Here is a 17,323-nt window from a genome sequence, read left to right on the forward strand (position 1 = left end):
CTCATAAAAATTCTCTGATGTACGTTTTGGTTATTATTTTAACTGTGTGAATAAGAATTTTCAAGTATGTACTGTTATGTCAAGGGGGAATTTCAAACCTTTAAAACAAAGCATTATCACTCACTAGCTAGTCCATCTTGGCTTTGTCTTGGCCAAGTGTTGGCACCAGACTTGTCCCCACAGATTAGCATAGGGCTGTACCAGACCACCTGTAACACGGTCCTATCTCACAGAGAACTCTATGTTGTCAAGTGAATCAAGAACTTTTCTTAGGACATATGTGTGTCAGTGAAATTAGGCTCTCTTCTGATTCTATCTTTTCTTTGTAGCCCCTTGTAGAATAGGCTTCTTGAGACACAGAATGGATTGCAACATGGGTAACTATCTCAGTGGCCTTCCACATACAGTCATAACATTTCTATAAGTCATCCCCCCAGTATAAATAGTGACCTTTTAAAAAATGTACATCAAATTACATCATTTCCCTTAGTTAAAGTCCTCAAAATCAGGAACATGACTGAGTCTATAAGCACATTTCTTATACAGAAGATACCATACCTATGAGTCATGCCTAATTCATACTAAAAAGGACAAAAAACCGCATCGGCTCAAACATTTGCCTTGTTAAAAAAATACAATATGTTTAAAAAAAGCTTTCAAGTCAAGCTATTAAAAATAAGACATAATTTAGGAAAAAGCAAGAAAGGAAAAATATGTAATGATCAAAGAACAAAGAGATCAATAAGAAATGAAGGAAAAAATACAGGATTCGTAATTCAGTCTAAAACCTTTTTACACCAAAATGTAAATATATAAAGTTTCAAAAGGTATAATTCAGAGGTAAAAAGTGAAAGGGTTGAGATATTCAGTCAAGAATACCAAGGAGGATTATTAGATAAGGTGAATGGAGGGGCCATGTGGTCAAATCCTATGCCCAGAATAACTGATAGAAAATAGTCATTAAACATATATTGGTTGAAGGGAAAAGGTGAGCATTAAAAAGGCATAGTATCATATTGTAATAGTCAATGATAGTAAATTAAGATATGTTAAGAGATTATTTTTAGGAAGATATAATTTTTGAAAAAAAAATTCTGAAACTTAGAAAATCTAAAGAGCTGAGGTAACTTAGAAGCCCATTTAAAATTATTGAAAATCCATTCTTCAGAATGTGTCAAGTACAAAATTTGCACTCATTAATTTCTTCCAAAACATCAAGAAATTCAACATTTAATACTATTATGAAAAATTGAAAACATATGAGAAGTGTGTGTGTGTATATATATATATATATATATATATATATATATATATATATGGTATGAGTGTGTGTATATTTGCAAACATGTGCACAGATACACATGTCATGGAAGTAAAAAAGGCAAAAAAGTAGCAAAAATATTAACTAATTAAATTCAAAATCAGTTTCACTTATGAATATTGTAAATTTTATTAAAAATAATCAGTACATTTTATCTCCATATTAAATAGGTAAATATTAGAAACTAAAGCTTTCCAAAATAAAAATCACATAATTGTCTTAATAGATACTGAAAAATACAAATTATAATCATACTACAATGGAAAACAAGTAACCTTTTTAATTTTTTGGAAGGGCTTGCACTGCCTTCATGCCCAAGACCTGAAGTGGGGTGTCCTGTGTGTGCCCAGGCTGGCACACTTACATGTATGTTACCTTAATGCACCTCATGTGTCAACTCCTTCCTCCCTAGAATAAAATAAAATAAATCAAGGTGCTCCCTTTTTATGTGTGGATAAATCATGGCAAATTGAAGGGGAATTTTAGAGAAATTTTAAAGAAATAATTTTAGGTAGGCCATTACCAGGAAGATAAGATCAGGCCCTCTGAGGCTGCAGAATTCCTCCACAGGTCCCAAGGTAAGAGACTGACGCCCTGGTTTATCAGAATCCTTCACCTGTGTATACTGCACAGCTACTGGTGCTGTTCGCTGTTGCACTGAATCCTGTTGAGCAGTTTTGTCCCCCAAATTCATTATGCTGCAAAGCAGCCATATCAAGGAATGTTTATGAAGCTTTGAGAGACTAGGCACAGTGCTTCTGAGATTTACCAACAGACCTGAAAGCACCATCAGAGAGGCAAAAAAAAGTGGTCATAAAAGTGTTGCTATGGATACCATACTCTGACCTGCTGCTTTGGCTAGTGCCACATTATTAAATGTGCAGCAATTCTGACATGTGGGTGAACTGCTTAGATCACAAAACAATGTTTGAGAAAACAGTACCGGGGAAGAATAAATTAACACTAACAAATTAAAGCAAAATCTACAGAATACTAATCTTTATATAAAATTTGCATGACGTTTTTAGATGAGCAGCATTCGGCTTTGTGATCTAAGTTAAAGTGGATTTTAAATATACACTGATACAAATAACAAAGCTAATTAAATGTTTATTATTTACCAGACATAATAATTTGGAAAGGGACTATATTGCTTTGGTGGAATATGCTGGTATAAATAGTGGTCATTTCAGTTACATTGTTCTAACTGTAGAGGTCTTTAACATTTGTTTAGTTAAATTAATGATTTTTTGAAATTATTGGGCCAAACCACTGTGTGAATAATACTTGTTGAGGCAGGCAGTAATTGTCATGTCATTGGACTTGAATCAAATGTGAATATTTATCCCAGTTTGTTCAATAACAGGATCTATGTATGCCCTTATTTTCTTCCTTTTATAAAATTGTTGGTATCAGTTAAAAATGTGCATTGAGACATCATACCAAAAATATTCTTTGGAGAAACTCATAAACAGAAATGCAGCCAATCTTCTTTTATCCAGTGCTTGAATTGGATGAGAGCTAGGCAATTTGGAAAGCTGCATTAAATGTTCTAGGATATGCAGGTCCCACACTAATGCAGTAATGTGCCAAATGGCACTTCGGTGACCTACCATATTTGGTTTGACTGCTCAGACTGGGATAGATCCCTCACATGCCTGGCAGACTGTTTTATTAATTGGCTTTTTTGAACAGTATGAAAATTTTCTGCATCATTTTCTATTTTGGGCAGAGACAGATATGAAGATGATTTACGTGTAGTACTAGTAGCAGCATTTGGCACATTTCTAATATAGCAGTATGTATTTTCCTTTTGTTACAGCTATCACCACTTTTAAATTATATTATTGTACATAGTTTACTCTTAGTATTTTTCCTGGAAATTAGTAGTACATTCAGCAAAGTATAAAAATTATTCAGATTTGCAGTTGACCCTTGAAGAACACACATTTGAACTGTGCAGGTCTGCTTACATGTGGGTTTTTTCAATAAGCATATGGGAATTTTTTTTGCCAATTTGTGACAATTGGAAAAAAAATTGCAAGCAAACTGCATAGCTTCAAAATTATCAAAAAAAAAGTTATGTTGTGAATGCATAAAATATATGTAGATACTAATCTATCCTTATATAGACATAAGGTAAGTGACATTTAATATAAAATTAGTTACTTGTTTGTTTTCTTATTGTTTTATAAATTTGTTTTCAAAGAATGACACTATCATACAGTATGCCAGTCTCTCTCACAATTGGAGAAACTGTGTAAGCCTATCATAAATGTAACAATGCTTCCAGTACTGTGTTATGAATACGACTGTAATACTGTATGGCATAAAAATGTTATAATAATTTATTCATTAGTGTATAGTCTAGGCTCCAGTGAAGCAATTGTATTGATGACACCAGGCTACCTTAAAGCAGTCCTATTGCTGTTTCTTCATTATCAATGCATGAATCATTATACCTGGAAATAAATAAGAATCTTTCACATATTTTCATTTTTGATGCACAATGTTAGTAATACATATAACATGTACAGTGTTTTGAACACATCAAGCTTATTCTATGAATTAATTTAGTCTTTCATTCAGACTAAATGAGTGAAAAACCAAATATAAAATTTCAGAGTACCACCTTAAAAAGGCAGTAATTAATGCTTATTTCTTTCATTCAGATTTGAAGCATATAGAGCATTACTTAAATACATATTTGCTGCATAAATGAGCAACATAAGTGAGAAACCAAACTGAACAGCTAACATAGTAGATGTAATAGTAACCCAGAAATTAAAAGAAAGCATTCAAATTATATGTAGTAGATTTTACAACATAAAGAAAAAGCACATAAAATAAAATGAAAGCTCTTTGAAATTTAAAAATATGATGACTATAATAAAAATAGAAGTGTTGAGCAAGAGAATTAAAATGGCTCAAAATCTAATTAGCCATCAAGTTAAAAACTCTTCTAGATATAAAAAAATAATACTTGTAGAATGTATGAGAATGAAAGTAAAGCTGAAAGAGATCCAGCTCCAGCATGTTAAACGTCATCTAAATGCCTTACCACCAACAAAGAGATCTTCTTGGCTGGAGAACCTCTGAGAGCTGCATTTCCATATTCTCATTTTAGGTTCTGGTATCCAAAATACTGCTTTTCTGGAAAACAGACATTTAAAAGAGAACTGAATGCAGAAAATATATTGGGACACATCCTCAAAAGATACAACTGTAAGGCTGTGAGGAGGCAAGATTGGGGAGGAGAAACTGACCTGAAAGTTGGTGGCAAATGAGTCCTTGGCTAATCTAATGGCTGGGGGGCTGGGGGGGTGGGAGGGGCTGGTAATGTAGAGCTAGGATGGCTGTTCAGAGTTGTACCAAAATGAGAGAGTATCTCACTACCTTGTTTAAGGTTTATGCCCACTGGTGTGCTCTTAAACCAGATCTTCAGAAGAATGAAAAACAGCAAACGAAAAAAGCTCTGATTTTTATGGCATCAAACAGATGCTACCATGAGTTGAGCTACAGTGTAGCCAAATCCTTCAGTATTTGACAATAGGTTCTTTCAGTCAGCAGGAGCTGGCTCCAGCACACCCCTGGGCTCACCTTCAGTGAGGCAGAGCCTTGTGAACAGGGGCACGTTTCAGTGAGAGCTGTAGCTCTCAGCCAGTTGCCTGCAACAGTCCCAGCATCGGGGGGATGGGTGTGTCAGCAGGAGAAGGGGACCAGATTTTGTCAGCACAGACCCTCTTACACCTGCTATGGCTTAATCTTCTAAGTACTTCACATCCAGCAAGTCTTAATATTCACATGGTCTTGTAAACTTTATTATCGCCAGCTTACTGAAAAGGAAAGCATATGAAGACTTAACACTGGGCAGAGCTCTATGTAAAACTGTGGGCAATAAACATAGAACTTGGGCAACCAGAGTTTTATCATCCACAAGAAGGTGACATTGCTTAGTGTAGCATTTGACTCTTATTACTGGAAGGTTTCAAATAATGCCTGACTGGTTGACAACATGATGGAACACTAATGGATATTTGTGGTTGAGTAAATACTCTCTAAAGCCACTACCATGGAGCAGAGAAACACTGATGTCTGTGTGTGGCTACATTCTTCCCTGTGTCATTCAGTTCTATGCAAAGAAACCAAAAAACAAAATTAGATGTTCACATAAAACTCTATAACTCTGTTTTGGGTGATTCTGCAGTGTTTGGCCTACTTAAAAGAAATGTTGACATTTACTCCATCCCCATCATCTAGGTTACATAAGTATAAATTACAATTTTGGTTTTTGTTTGTACCTTCTACTTTTTTAAAGTGTGATGAATAGTTTGGATTTTAGAGCTTTTTATGGTCAATTTACATATGTAAATATTTACTAGGCCTTTGATTTACTTTGAGGGAATTCAAATTAGTCTAACACGTTACTTGAAGTCATCAGAATCTTTTAGATCTTTTAAATAAATCATGAATGTGAAGTAGGCTTTAACCTATTAAGTTATATATTCTAGAAGTGTTACCAGAAATACTTAGATGTCATGAACATATTTCTAAGATAAACATTTCAAATGAAATTTTATTCTGTTAAATATCAGTAAGATATATATGACATATGTCATTTGTTAAATATAATTTAATATGAAACATAATTGTAGTGGTAAGGAAATAAATATGAGCTGAAATGCCTAAAGCAGTAATTATATACATAAATATTAGCCATGTTTTTAAAAAATAATTTTGAAAATCAGAATAATCTGTGGAATGTATAGAGCTATTTATATGCTATTAACTTGCTCTTGATTTACTGGAACAAGGAATATTGAAACATTAAAATAGATCATCATAGAAAGGCGTAAGAGAAAAGCAACTGGAAAAATCAATGGGCCCATCATTTTCTAATAAAGTGTTTTAAAAGCAAATATCCTGATTAAAAACAAAATATATATAAGCTGGTTGATACATAAACAAGTGGTTCAGAGAAGAATCTGTAAAAATGGTTAAAAAACTAACCACACTTAAGCTTATGAATGATCAGCGAAAAAATTAATAATTAACAAATTAGTGAAGCATTATATGTTATTTATACATTTTATTTATAAATAAAACATGAATTAACTAATCTGAAATTTTAAAGCACAAATAAAGATGATTTTTAAAAACATTAGAATCAACATTCAGTGTCAGGAATTTTATAATAGTGTTTCTATGGTTTCCAATAATAAACTATAAATATTGTATCATTCAAAGAAAATAAAAAATGATTAAATGATAAAATTGCATAATTAGGTCATTTATTTAAATGCAGATATTATGAATAATCAAATAAATGTAATGAATTCATTGCTATTTGTTGTTCTTTAGATTTTGAGTAATGTCTCAAATTGTAACTAAAATTCATTTATGATATTTTCTGTACAGGATCGAGCTAATTCTCAGACTATAATATAATTACTCACTGGCTGCGAGGTATATATTCCTGGGACTTACTTCCTGTTTCTATACTTGTAGTTTAGAAATAACAGTTCTATGAGAATGAAGATCTTTATGTTTTTCTGCCTTTTAGAGGAATTTTCTTTTTGTTGTTGCCTTGTAGCTACAGAACCAACTTTTTTTTTTTTGGTAAGCATTTTCTTTAAATAAAGAGTTACTGTGAAAATAAATCCTTTATACATTTTTCTAATGAGTATAAATAAAGATAATTTTTGCACAGATTCATATTTTTATTTTAAAATTGAATTAAGGTATTGGTTGAAAGTATAAGCTAATGAATATATATGGGTTTCTTTCTTTAATCACCTGATGACACTAAATCTCTTCTATCAAAAAGAAAGTAAAAAAATCATTTTTGCTTATCTTGCATATTACACATAAATCTTCTGCAAAGCCTGTGTCTCACCTTAGAATTTGCAGCTGATAAATATGTTTTGAATGACTAATCTATATTAAACAAATTAGCTAAATAATATAAGAAAAGATAATAATAGACAATTTTACACCATAAGATTTTCTGTTTCTTTTATATGGAATCACAGTGGAGTTAAAACATTTGAAATTATGTTTGTTTAAGCCAATTTTTTGGATATTAAACAGCAAATAACAGGTCATAAGTTTTGGTAAATGAAGGAAAATTATATGATTACTCTCTCTTCAGTAAAGATATTTTACAAAGGCAAATTACAGTAGAAAGCCGAAGAATCATACACCAAGCATGATCAGTAAAGATAATAAATCTATGTAATTATATCACAACATGTAACATTTACCAAATGATGAGTGTATTCCTTTTAATCTTGATTTGTCTAAATAACTGCTTCAACTCTTCAATTTAATTCGCCTCCTCAGAAACTCTTAAGTGCACCCTACAATGCATTTATCTACCACTGATCAATGTATTTAAAGAAATCACCCCTCCAGAGTTATAAACTATTAGGCACACAGAGAAACTTATAAATATTGAATATTTAACCATAGATAGTAGAGACATAGTCTTACCAGCAACCACCTGCAGAATTTTAATTAAAAATATTCATTAATTTAAAATATCCTTTAGGCATCTAAACTAATTGGTGATGTACACATCTTTTACTGAATATTAAACAGTGGAATCATTTCAGAGAATATGGAAATGCATATCAAGAGCTTTACAAATACGTAAATTTTCAAATCCAGCATTCAGTTTTTTGCAATTATAGGGAACTATGTCAATTAATTGAGATATTACTACCCTGAAGATCTTGTGGTGTTGCTTGGAATGGAGAAAATATAATCAACTTATTGCTCTAATGTGTTATAGTATAATTCAGGGTGTAATTCAGCAGTTGCAGTAAGTGAAAATTTTAAGCATTTGACACAGGTCACTGAAGAGAGGAAACTGAGATGAAAGCTGTTCTCTGTTTCAGTCATTTTGTTTCATGTTGATCATAAACTATGTAGACATTCAATAACTATGTAAACTATTCAGAAATACTAAATATGTATTTGCTGCAAAATGAATATATTAATAGTAATTAAAATTTACTCAGTGGCAATTTATTTTCAGTTTCACATGCATTATCACAATGTAAAATGCTAACCTTTTAGGAGAAAGGTATTTTTTTTGTAATATACTTCAGTATTTTTTTATACAGATTAATGCAGGATTTATTTGTTTGACAACCTATTTCTTGTACTATGTTGAGAAGGGAGGAGCATGCTAAAGTATCAAACTCCTGTAATTCAATAGCAGAAAAACTAAATGTTCCAATTAAAAGATGGGCTAAAGTCTTGGATAGACAATTCTCCAAAGAAGACATACAGATGGCCAATAGGTATTTGTACAAATGTTCAATGTCACTAATCATCAGGAAAAAGTAAATCAAAACCACGATGAAATATCACCGCACAACTGTCAGGATGGCTGTTATCAAGAAACAAACCCAAAAGACAACAAGTGTTGGTCAGGGTGAGGAGAAATCAAAACACTTGCATACCGTTAATGGGAATGTCAAAAGGCACAGCTGTTATGGGAAGCAGCATGGAGGTCCCTCAAAAAGTGTAACTACCATCTGATCTAGAAACCCCACTTACGAAAAATTAAAATCAAGATTTTGAGGCAACATTAGTGCTCCCATGTCCACTGAAACACTATTTACGATAGCCAAGTTGTAGAAAATATTTAAATGGTCATTGACAGGTAAGTGAATAAAGGAAATACGGTATAAAAGGAGAAATTCTAATACATACAACAATGTAGCTAAACCTGGAGCTCATTATGCTAAGTGAAATAAGCCAGTCAGCAAAGAAATACTGCATGATACCACTTGTATGAGGGATATAAACAGTCTAACTGAACCAAAAAAATAGAATGAGGGTTGCCAGCGGCTGGGGAGAGGGGGAAATGGGGAGTTATTAATCAATAAACATGACGTTTCACTTAAACAAGATGAATCAACTGTAGAGATCTACTATACTACATTGTACCTATAATTACCAATAATGTATTATTTACTTAAAAATTCATTAGAAGGTAGATCTCATGTTGTGTTCTTAGCACAATAATTTTTATTTTTGAAATCAAGCTTTTGGTTAAGTTATCTAAATGAGAACTGTGACTCTTCCTTGCCACTTACAATATGTGGTGATAAGAGGATGTGTTTTTCCTCACAAAGCTTAAATGAGTTTAAATGTTGTATTTCTCCTAAGATCTTAGTCAGTAAATTTGTGGTGCGTCCTTGACCTATTCCAATATTACAGACTTTGATGCAGTCCACAAACATTTCCAAACAGTGTATCATTTCCAGAATTCCCTCAGGGTTTTAATGAGTAGAGGGAAGTCAGTCTTAAAAAAAAACTTATCAGTCTTTATCAAATATTAATATACTTTACATTTACTTCCTCGGGTGAAAGCCTGAATATCTGCAGATGTTCCCTGTCGTCTGAGCCAGTCCTCTGGGAAGAGAAGCGATAACAAAAGGTTTAGTTTCCTAATATCGGCACCAATTACTTCTATTTTCCTTTTGGAGTGAATGGGAGAAGAGATGTGTTACTTCATAGAATGCTTATATCTCCCTTTAGAGTTTTTGTGTTTCCTGTTTTCTCTTTTTTTTTTTCTTCCCCATCGCTTTCTGTGTCCTCTGGTATACACTTTTTAAAGTTTTATGTTATTAAAATTTTGATTACACACATATGGAGACATACACACAATATTCAAACACACAATATTCAAACACTGAGTATATAAGGCTTGAAATACTAAGCCTTGTAGCCTTTCTGACTCAGATTCTCACTCCTCAAAGACATGCAGTTTTAATTATTTTATCTGTTCTGTTGTTGCTGTTTGCTTCCGGGAATTCAGAATCCAGTTTGTGTTTATAATTTATACCTCCACAGTACTTAGAACATCTCTTTTGTCACAGAGATACCGCACCAGTTGTTTAAAAAAAAAAACCAGCAAGATACTTTATTTCATATTTGGAGTCTGAAAAATAAATCTGGTCTGTACAATTAAAGTACCTCTCTTCCCAGGCTTCCTGTATATTCTAGAAGGTTTCATCAGTAGCAATTTTTAGGGGACCCACTTCCCCATTCAAAGTGAAGTCAGTGTTAAGGAAAAAGACATTTTATTTTCAAATGTTAATTAAAATGTAATTCTCTGATTGTTCATAGTTTAATTTTCTTTACTCTTAATATTTGTTTCAATATTCCCAGATACTTTCTCTTTACTTTTAGGCACTCAATAAAAACAAGTGTTAATTCCCGTTTTGCCAGATCTTATAATAGTCTCCCATGTTTTTGTCTAACTTTAAAATGTTGCTTTTCTTGCTATTAAGAAGGAAATAGATTTGATACAACATTATAAAATGATTATAAATCAATAGAAAATGTTTAAAAAAAAAGAAGGAAATAGGGGTAGGGGATGTGTGACAGAGGGAAGTTGCTCTATGGAGTTTAATAGAAACATTTTTGCCTCATTATTAGAAAGGAATCCAGATCGGTGTGAATTTAAAAAGATGAGAACTGGCTCTATATTTGTTTTGTGTATTTTCTGGTTTATGAATCTTGGTCTATGGACCTGTGAATTTTCATATGCAGTATAGTGAAGGTCAAAATAAAAGAAAAAAGGAAGCAGACCATGAACAACTACTGTACTACAGCTTAGTTTAAAATTATTAAAAGTTTAACATTAACAAGATTATAATGAAGTATGTCAGAATGTCAGAGACAACTATGAACAAAAAAGAACAAAGAGCATCTCTCATCACCCAGTTACACAAGGGTTAAGTAACACCCCACTGCAGCCGCCCACTGACAATGCACCTTGAGAGGAATTCGGGGTGAAAGCCAGGATGAGGCACTCTGTGCCTTGCATAAATGTGCCCCAAGATAGTTAGATGAGCATCGCAGGAAGAACTTCAGTGACCCCAGATTCTTCCATCATCACATACACAGAAAAGCACTAAGGTCATTAACTTGAGATACACGTGGTCAAGGATATACCTTGGTAAAAGATTACTGCTAATCACAAAGAACAGGTATCTCAGTAAAGATTTCCTAACCAAAGGATTCATATGTATACTGGCTTCTTCATTACCTCCGTGGAGCAGTTTACTCAAAGCTATTAAGTGGCTGTCTCCTGACCCTTTAGTCTTCAGTGAGACCCTGAATAAAGCTGAAACTCACAATTTTCACGTTGTGTATTTTTCTTTAGTCAACACAATTTGGGTACATCAAAATTAACTACTGCTTAATTTCAAAAGTTCAAATACCCTTTATTTTCTTAATACTATATATTATACCTCATCTGAGTAGTTTATATAACTGCTTCCAATTCTTTTTAGGACTTATTGCAAATATGCTTATTCTAAACAATGTTCAAAGGGATGAAAATAGACATTTTATTCATGCTTTAATAATACCTAGTTTTTATACATCTGCACAAGAAATGTTGATAAAAACTAGCCAGCATTTGTTCTGATGACATAGAGTACTATTCTATGTTGGCTTTTCAGCTGATTCAAGAGTTGAGATTCTAAAAGGTTATATAACCTTGTGATAAATGATTATATTAAAGTCTATATTTAGAAAAGAACTGAAAACTAGAAAGGAAAATTGTATGTTTTTTTACCCTTTCTACTCTCTAATAATATATTCATCAAGTGTAAGTCTTCTATCACTGATTAGGAAAATCATTTATCTTCTACCATCTACTTATATTACACTTAATAGTAGCCTAATTTCAGCTATAATTCACTATATAACCATTGTCAGCCCAATATCTATTACCACTAGAAACTTCACATTGAAACTGAAAATTATAAATCGCCCCAAAATAGTAATACTAATAACGTACAAATTTTAAATTGCTTCCTTGAAAACTCTATAGCTTCTATTAAGTTACTTTGATTTATGCTTCAGTAATTTAGAAGCGATGGATAGCAGGACATCATGCACAATTACGGAACTCATACTTCAATATCTCACTCTTTCACAATCTATATAATCTAGACATTTTTTCTTTCAAAGACGTACATTAAGATAATTCAAAAAAATTGAAATTTTATATAAAGCCCTATATATTATTAAATAAGATAGACATAATAAGGCAATATACATATGTTTCACAGATGGGAATGTCATATACAAGTTAAATTCTGACACTTCTAAGTACTGAAGAATAAGAAAAACAGGGGCTGTGAAATAGTACACTTGTAAATAGGTATAACCCTTTTTGGATAGAGATAGAGAAATAATCAGTAAACTTGAAGTTGTGTGACCCAGAAATTCCACTTGAGGCATAAGCTAGAGAAAGTTATCCCACATATGCTATAGAGGCATGTTCAAGAATGTTCACTGCAGCATCATTAGTAAGTAACTGCTATGTAGGGAATTACTGAAAAATAATAACTTTCACAGACAAAACCAAAACAGTGAGAATTAACTGCCAACACACCTACTCTGTAAAATATATTGAAGGAAGTCTCTTCAGGCAAAAATACCATATCAGAATTTGGACATATAAAATGAAATGAATAGCACTGGAAATGAAAAGATGATGTTACAATGAAATTCATTAATTTTTCCCCACTTAAAAATTAGTTTAAATGTGGCAGTAGTGTATTGTGTGTTTATGCAATATTTCATAGAGGGTATTCCAAGAATAACACAAAGACTAGGAGGAAGGAATTGGGAATATATGGCTGTAATATCCTTATTCTGCATGTGAAGTAGTATAACACTATTTGAAGGTAAACTGAATAATTAAAAATGTACACTTATGTAAGCCGTAGGGCACCATTAAAAAATTAACAACAAAAACAACAGGATGTATGCATGTAAGTTAATAGAGGAAATAAGGTGGAATCCTAAAAATTGATCAGTTAACATAAGGAAAGGCAGAAAAGAAGAAAAAAAAAGAAAAACTGAGACAAACAGAACAGCTGAAAAGGTGGTAGATTTTAATGAAACATGCCAGTACTCACACTGAACGTGGTCTAAGGACACTGCTTACAAGACAGATGTTTTGTTATACGTGATCAAGGAGACAATTCTACACTAAGTAAGAATTGAGCTTCTGAATTATAAGTAAAAATGCATGCATTTTCAATGAACATGATTATTTAAACAAAACAAAGAAATATACGCAGATAAGACTGATTTTTTTCAAGTTCCAGTTTGGATTGTGGAAAATTGATTTTTTTTTTGGTATTAACATGTTTTCACTCAATATTACTTTTCCTGGATGGTGAAAAGTTAACATACAAAATAAAATATAATGTGATTTAGTGGGACATTTAACCTTATCTGTGTTTTTAAAACCATAAATTTCGAATAAAATATATACATATATACTTTACATGAGTGTGTATATTAGTGTATATACATGCATTCAGAAGCATCGAGGTATTCTGAATATCTGAAAAAATGAGAAGATGGTCAAACGTGCTATTGGGCGAGAGTCTGGTGAATTCAATAAGCCAGTTTGTGGCTCCAGTATATTTCATACATTTTTCATACAACTTTGTATTTTACAAAATTCAGATATTCCTTCACCAAATTAAAGCCACAACTGTGGTATATATGGACCAAAACTGAAATATATAGGGGAAAAGTTACTAATTCCATGGAAGTCAAAAACATAAAAAGTAGGAAAATTGCTCTAATACAGGGCCTTGGGGCACCTGTGGGTTTCATTTTTTAGATTCCCAAATAAAAGCCCCTGTATCATCTTGAAGTACCCCAAGCTCAATATGAATAGATGGCATATGTGTTCACACATATGATCACATTTGAGTGTTTTATTCATTGTGAGTTCAGATTATGATATAATACTCTCTGAACTGCATTACTGGCATTTCCTTCAGAACATCTTTTACAGGAATGTTCTCTTCTATTCCTGGTCTTTACTGGTTCGTTGACAGAGCATTGCCTGGGAGCTTCCTTAGAATCAACCCATATTGTATTCCATCCTAAAAGTATATATATGAATTATTTTCACACAAAATTCTTGTTATAGTCTACAGTTGGTATTTTAACAATATTTGCTGGAAAACCTACTGAAAACTGAATAAACTGTCCTCATGCCGAAATCCCACTGTTTGGCTCATGTTGTTTATATTGTTTCACTGTGGGAGAGAAGTTGGATTTACTAGCTGGCCATCAAGTAAAAACAATATTAAAACTAAAAATAGTTCTCTGCTGAAAACTCATCACATATTTATAAACTTTCTAAAGAAGAAAAGAACTTAAAACCTTATGCAAAAGAAAAATACTTGAACCAAAGTACACAATAAATGGATCATTTTCTATTAGTGGATATTATACATTACGGCTTTATAAATTTTTTTTCGTTCTCGTCTTCCTTCATAAAGGATATGATGTTGAAACTTATCTTTTTGAATCCTGATTAATATATTTACCCTTATCTAAATTTATGTGACTTACATTTGTGTTACCAGTTATGTAGGAAAGGATTATAGATTGGTTTGATCCACGCAGAGGAAGGAAAACATGTTGTGTCTTTACGGAGAGGAACCATAGTACAAATCTGGTAGCATTTTAGAGTGTAAACAGTGATGGCAGAGGAACACAGGCGGTCCAGAAGAAATGTTTGAGTGTTTTAGAAACTCCAGCGTATTCAGACCATTCACTTGTGAATGATTCTCAAGAAATTACAAGTATATTGGTCTTTATTCATTGTCTTTGTGATAACAAATACTATAGTTTCTTGCCTGAGCTAGTACAGTTTATAGAAAATGTCTTTATAGTTCCTTTTTTGCTCCTTAAATTGTACTTTTACACAACAGCCAGAATTCCAAATAAAAGACGAGAAACAAAATGTCTCCCCTTTACTCCCCTGTTCAACACCCTCTACACACACGGGCATCTGCATGACATGTAAAATAAATAAGGGACCCTTATGGATTTTCATTATCATACCCCTAAAGGAATTTTTGGCATCATCTCCTAAATTTTTCTTCTCATTTTGGCCCAGCTTCCCTGGCCTCCCTTCTATTCCCAAGAACACTTCTGCCCCACAGTGTTTCTCGTTCTCTCCTCTACCAGGAATGTGTTTGGCTATATGCCCATTCATTCTTATTCTTTTCAAGTCAGAACTGAAAAACGACTCTCCAAAGTGATATTTCCAGTCCTTCTTGTCTAAAATAACATCACCCGTTACTCTCTAGTCACACTGTTCTAGTTTTCTTCACAGTTCTCTTTATTACTTGATTTCATGTCAAGCGTCTGTGCCTTTATTTTATACCTTTTCAAATGGGATGTAGACTCTGAGTGTAGACTCTCTGTTCACTGCAGTACCCTCCACAAATGCAAACATCCTTAGTAATTGCTCTATAAAATTTAGATGATTATATGGCTGAGGGAATTAAAAACTACTGACAATAAAAGCAACACAATTTGGTGCTTTTTCCTAATTGCAGGAGGCAGTGAGGATCCCTGATGGCCATGCCATTGTATAATACTCTCCCCTGGATTGTGGGCGAGACCCGTAAATTCCTTCTAGCTAGAATATGGCAACAGAATATGGCAAAGGGGATGGGCTATCACTCCCAGACTTACGCAGACAAAATAGTATCTCTAATCTGTCGACTTTGACTTCATCAATAGGGGGATTATTCTGGATGGGCCTGACATAATTAGTGGATGCCTTTGAAAGAGGATTTAGAGATTGGACAACTGTCTCCTGCTGGTGCTGAGAAATCTTACCACCGTGAGTTCAGTGGTTATAAGAAAATGAATTCTTCCGAGGAGGACATGAACTTGCAAAAGTATCCTTGAGTCTCAGATGAAACCACAGCCCTGGCCACATAGTAATTACAGCTTTGAGAAACCGTGAACAAAGGACCCAAGTTAGCTGTGCCTGGATGCCTGACCCACCTGCAGTAGGATCATAAATCTTTGTTGTTTTAATCTGCTAAATGTGTGACTTATTGTGCAGAAATCAAAGCCTGTTATAATCATTGAGATCTATGTGTAAATCAAAATATCTAATTTGGCATTTATACCTTAATACCTAGCTAAACACTCTGCCCTAAAAAAGGAAACAAACCAATACCAAAAAAAAACCCCACTCCATACACATAGTTTGGTACAAAGTTATTTTGAGATATGTGCCATAAAGACAACCACATTTATGTGAAAAACATTTTCCTGAATTTTCCTTGTAGGTATTTTTAGAGAAAAATTTATAAAATGCTTTTCATACAATAAAGGAAAATCTTACTCATTTACTATCTTACTAAATATTGAAAAAATATTTTACTACTTAACGAGATGTTTAATAAATAAAAATATATTCTTTTGGTTATAGATCATAAATATTCCATTTTTATAAGAAATGCTGTATGCTACCTATTTAATATGCACCCTCATTATCTAGCTGTTAGATATGACAGATAATATGTTATCTAGGTAAAAGGATATGGTAAAGTACATTGAAGGCCACATAGATATGTGTTGTTAAAGACAAAATTAGTCTATCCCCTAAATTTGATAAAAGTGCACATGCAGCAATGGGACACTCAGAATTTTTCCTTACTGATCTGAATACATTTATCACTTATGCCACAATACAGTGAATGAAACCAGGAAGAGAAAGAAAAATGGAAATTTGCCAATTACGACATATGAAGTCCCACCAGATATGTTTATTAGTGCACAACCTGAAGGAAAAGAAGGAATTAGAAAATAATCTTTTTTTGCAGGAAAAAATGGCAAAATTAGGGGAAAAAAGTAATAGTATTCAATAAGATTGCATTGGATCTAGCACTAAAAAAACGTTTAAATGGCATGGACTGATAGTTTCTTTGTTATCCTTTGAACAGTAATCAAATATGAATTCTAACCATCACACAATGATTCTTACAAAAACCAAATGAGAACACGAAAGAAAAGAAAATAGGTAATTAATTTTTTTTAAAAAAGTCTAGTATTAACCAAAAATAACCCTCCCCTAAAAAGTAATAATGTAAGTCAGTTGATAAATCAGTTAATAGATGATAAATGAAA

General features: G+C 32.7%; 2 long non-coding RNA genes across 7 annotated transcripts in view; one reads left to right on the plus strand and one right to left on the minus strand.

Moving 5' to 3' along the window:
- LOC140685539 (uncharacterized) overlaps positions 1 to 17,323 on the plus strand; it is a 187,454-nt gene that overhangs the window by 164,841 nt on the left and 5,290 nt on the right. The window lies entirely within an intron of this gene.
- The window catches only part of LOC140685537 (uncharacterized), a 96,312-nt gene continuing 80,552 nt past the window's right edge, over positions 1,564 to 17,323 (minus strand). For 3 of the 6 annotated variants that reach the window (XR_012058798.1, XR_012058793.1, XR_012058795.1), the window contains 4 exons: positions 9,686 to 9,748; positions 4,383 to 4,474; positions 3,731 to 3,783; positions 1,750 to 2,098 (listed from right to left, as the gene is read on the minus strand). This is a non-coding gene — a long non-coding RNA (uncharacterized lncRNA). Of the gene's footprint in view, positions 1,730 to 1,749; positions 2,099 to 3,730; positions 3,784 to 4,382; positions 4,475 to 9,685; positions 9,749 to 17,323 lie in introns of those variants that run through there. The other 3 variants (XR_012058797.1, XR_012058796.1, XR_012058794.1) reach the window with 2 other exon arrangements.

This window comes from Vicugna pacos, chromosome 14 (assembly GCF_048564905.1).
Source record: "Vicugna pacos chromosome 14, VicPac4, whole genome shotgun sequence".
Classification (NCBI taxonomy): Eukaryota; Metazoa; Chordata; class Mammalia; order Artiodactyla; family Camelidae; genus Vicugna; species Vicugna pacos.